This window comes from Solanum lycopersicum, chromosome 6 (assembly GCF_036512215.1).
Source record: "Solanum lycopersicum chromosome 6, SLM_r2.1".
NCBI lineage: Eukaryota > Viridiplantae > Streptophyta > Magnoliopsida > Solanales > Solanaceae > Solanum > Solanum lycopersicum.
Window position 1 is genome coordinate 16,457,670 of NC_090805.1, and position 4,815 is coordinate 16,462,484.

The 4,815-nt window shown below is 33.1% G+C and overlaps 1 long non-coding RNA gene across 1 annotated transcript; it reads right to left on the reverse strand.

Annotated features, from left to right (window-relative positions):
• Window positions 1-1,283: 1,283 nt before the first annotated feature.
• LOC101266338 (uncharacterized) lies at window positions 1,284-4,279 on the reverse strand. The gene is made up of 2 exons (XR_182821.5): window positions 3,598-4,279; window positions 1,284-1,796 (listed from the first exon to the last, which is right to left on the reverse strand). It is a non-coding gene; the product is annotated as an uncharacterized lncRNA (long non-coding RNA).
• Window positions 4,280-4,815: the final 536 nt, after the last annotated feature.

A 4,815-nucleotide genomic window follows, 5' to 3' on the forward strand; every position in this document is an offset into this window, starting at 1 on the left:
TGTGTAATGGCATGACTTTCTCAATTCAAATTTGGCAAGTCCCCTGACTTTCCTAATCCCTATTTGGCAAGTTCACTGACTTGACTTTCCATAAATCATGTTGTTAGGAAAGATCTATTCTTACTCATGCATGTCCTTAGTGTGTGCTTGCATATACCCATGCTTAGTACAAGTGTGTACTAATCCCATGTAACTCTACATCTTTAGGTGCAGGAACAGGTAAACGTTAGAGCTTACAGATCGACGTTGAAGCTATCCGGACGTGGAGCATTCATCCGGACTTGGTAGGACTTCATACATTCGCGGACGCTTGTCCATTTTATTCTAGCTTAGTTATAGGATTGAGTTAGAGGAGTATGTTCCACTAGCGTTTCTTTCCCGTTTCATTTCAGACATTGTATTGGTGTCATTTTGGCAAGTATACACTTAATGTAGTATTGAACTATTTCTTTCATTTGATATTCTTAATATTAGATGGTTGATGGTGAACGTATATGAATTTAAGTAGAATGACTTACATGCATGTTACGAAACAAAAAGGTAAAATTTTCCGCTAAAATTAACCTATATGAAGTAAGGATTATGTATGTAGGCTTGTCTGCGACCTCTGAGAGGTCAACGACGCCGGTCTCGTCTGGGCTCTAGATTCCAGTCGTGACAGTACAACCATCTATAGCCCCTGACTTGGTGAAATTCCACTCTTTGAGGCTTCTTCGATGGCTGCTTAAAGACTGTTATGATCAATTTTCAACAAAACGTTTCGAAGCCTATTTTGCAACTTTGACTTCATTTTTGTTTTTAAAAAATCATAATTTTAGAAGTCGCCACTTAATTTTTTGGGAAAAATTAAGCCCAAAAAATTAAGAAACCCATTTTTTTTTTAAAAAAAAAAAGGTTTTATGAAAGAAAATATTTTATATAAAATCATAGTGGGGTAATGGTTCAACTAATTCTCTAAGGAAGGGTTTAAGCATCTTAAAGAATCCGCTAACACACTATTGACCGGAGGACTGAAATGTTTGGCTAATTTTATATATAAAAAAAGATAATTATTAAAATTGTGTATGAAAATTAGGTAAAACCTTTTTTTTACTTTGCAAGCTCTCAAGAATAATCCAAAAACTTAAATCTTCTATCCATAGTCATGTTTTGAACTAATACGAATAATTCAAACTCTTAAACATGGATTAAAGAACCTTGTTTTTTAATAACACTACGAAAGGATATAGAAAATCCTAAAGTCATTAATAAAAAAGTCATAAGTTAAATTGAAAGACAACTAATTTATTTTGAGAAATTTAACAATTTTATTTTATTCAAAAAATTTATACTAAATAGTTAGTTCAAACTCATAAACATTGATACACAATAATTATGAAAAAACATAAAAGGTTCTTAAGTCATTCTACAAGTGATAAGAAATAAGAAATACAATTTAAGAAATAACATTCATTTTGGAGAGGATTCATCTAGTTCAAAGGCCAAACAAATAAGTTAGTTAGACCATAGCAAACACACAATATAAAAGAGTTAAATATAATCGAGAGATTAAAATTTGGGCTTCCAGGACCTTAATCTGCTACCCTGCTACCACTGCTGCCATATTGATTATGGGTTTCAACCCAATATTTATCTTCAATTTTCAGCCTTCTGAGTTATTGGAACTCTGCTTCAGCTGCTGCCATTTTCAGGCTTTTCAAGTCCAAGGAAATGCTATTTTTTTAGCCTTTTCAGCTACTACTGATGCTGTCTTCTTGGGTGTTTAACCCAATAATATTAGCTTCCTTTCAATCGATCTAAAGGAGGTTGACTCAAATAAAAACGAATGCAAGAGATAGAGAGTCAATTGACTCAAACAAGAGAGTTCATGCTAAATTCAAAGAAGAGGAAGAAAGGATTAATAAGTGAATTTAATAAGCATGTCGGAACAACAAAACTTAACTTAAATAAAGATCAAACAAGAAGGAGATCACTTAACAACACAAATGTTTCCATTAATCACAACTCAACTCCAACTATAAGAGATTAGCAAAAGTGATTAATTTCAAGCCATATAAATTAGTATTTGTTCAACAGCCAAGATTTTTATAAAGAAGTACAAATGAAGAAACTCAATTCATATTTCTATCAGTATTCAATTTCCAACAAGACAAACATACTAAAAGAAAAAGTTTTGGTAAAATAGAGGGAGACTTCAATACTTCAGCAATACAATAGATAAGCAATTTAAGAACTAACAAGTTCAACATAGTATTTTAATTCCAAAATTTAGATGCGGAGGAGTACACGACTTGTATTCTTAATTGTATGAATTTAAAGAGGACAGCCAAAGGGGAGGAAACCATCAGAAATAGAGGAAGATACTTAATTTCCAATCCTAACATATTTTTTCACATTCAAACCAAGAAACAATACAATCATAAATTCTAATCATATATTTAAGCAAAAAGAAGATCAAAACATAGATAAGGAAAGGGACAAATGAATATTTACCATAAAACTTAACAAACTTTAGAAAGACTTAAGGTGACCGTTTAAGAAGACAAGACTACTCAAACAGACATATATATATAGTTATCTTAAGACAGTTCACTGCATAGAAAGTAAGATGAACAACTAAACTTGAAACATGAGTTCATACAACATCAGTTACTGGGTAAGTTTCACAAATGTTGACATTTCAAAGGAATGGAAAATACTTAAGAGAGGCAGTAACCAGATCACAACAACATCTAATTTGAACTTGAAAGAATTTCTTTCCAAGATGACCAAGCTACTGCAATCTAAATGGAAATCTTCATATCGAACAAATGCGTCATATATCTTAAACTAGGAAGACAGATATATATATTTTGTAAAAACTAAAAAATTGAAATTTCCAATAAGCTTTGACCATTATAGCATTGAATCATTTGTTGTTAAAAAAGTAGTCATACACAAGTGAACAAGAAATCATATTACTATTGATGGTTAATGAGGCAAACTAAACAACAATCAAGATTAATGAATAACTTTACGTTCACACTCAATGTATTCGGAAACTATCAAAACTAATATAATAATAGGCACATATTCTAGGCTTGATAAGAGTGCAGACAACCAAATAATATAAGCCAAAACTTAAAACCCAAAGTGGAATTCCATTATACAAGCTAAAATTTGCTCAAAACTAATCAAATTAAAGCTAAAGAATAAACAACAAGGAATAAGGCCAAACAGTAAGCAACAAAAATATTGGAAAAGGGAACTTAAACAAAGAGTGAATTGTAGAAGTTAACTCGCTAAGAGGGTCCTACATATTATTATGAGAAATTTTAGAAAACTTTTTGAAGACAATCTGATAGGCAGCAAGAAGATGGACCAAATAGAATGAAAAGTCGATATTGAAAAGACCATAAGAAAATTAACAATGACCAACGAGAGAACAAAACTCTAAATACATACTACTGATCAAACCAAAAAGAAACCATCAAATTTAAGCTACAAGGGACATAATTAAACTGAAGAATACAAGACAAAGGAAAAAATTCCTAAACGAAAGCAACTAAACACATTACAAATAATTAGTCGAAAATAATAAGATGACACTAACGTAACCTGGTTCTGGGATGCGACTGGAGATGAAGAGGGACAAAATGCTTCAACCACCGACCTCGACCTCACCGAATTCTGACGAACAACAAGCGAGAAAGAGGCTACAATCTGAACTTGAAAGACTATGGCTTTGAATGTCAAGAATATTTAATATAACATTGTTTTTTCACTCTCTGTCCGTACTAATTTGACTCCTATATTTCCCAATCCTTTTTCCCACCTTTAATAATGGAGAAAGAGGAGGTATTTATAGAAGAAAACTAGGTTCCAATCTTTCAGAGGGAAACGGATAAAACTCTTGGATTAAAGGGCGCGTTCAAAATTCAAACTCCCAGAAACCTTTTACCAATAAAGGGAAACACCCTTTTTCTGAGATTTCAACCCATTCCTGAAGAGGGAAGGGGATATGGACGTCTTGGATCAATTTGATTGTCCTTGAGATGCTACGTGTCTCAATCCCAAGGCGCATGGACTATTTCACATGCTTTTCTAGTGATTTGCTATACGAACTGACAGGGTTGGGAACAAGAAGGCAATAAAATTGTAGAATAGCATTGCATCGCGTACAAGGCATGAAGTTTCCATGTATTTTCGTATGAACTGGAGACGAGTAGGGGCCGTTTGGTTGCTGTTTCTGCTGCGTTTTGGAGCAGTCGTGAAGACACTGTGATGTTGCTGCTGTTATTCTGGAAAATGCACGCGATGGCTGAGTTTTTCTTTGAGAAAAGAAGGTGGGCCAGGTCAGGGTTAGAGGTGAGTGGGCTGGGTCGATTGGAAATTGGGGAAGAGGAGTTGGTTGATTGGAACTAAAGTGGGCCGATCTGGATTTGGGCTGCTGGAAATGCCCAAAAAAATGTCCCAAAACTTGGTCTTAAGATGATTACGGATTAAAAAAAAAGGTTGGTTATAATTTAGTATAACTTATATAAATCTCATATTATAATATCTAAATTACATTTTATTCCTATTTTTTTCTATTTTACAAAAATCCCTTAAAATAGAAGTCATTGGGATACATAAATTTCATGCAGATACATTAGATGTGATACATTGTAACAGCTGACACTTGCACCTTTCAAAGAAAACAGTTGGTTGTTGCACTTTATTAGGAAAATTAATCTAAAATTGATCCTAGATCCCATGATTCAAGCATAAGTCATTATTATCAATCCATCTCAATCCGTAACAGATTCATGTCTTTCAAATTCAATTTTTCATCAT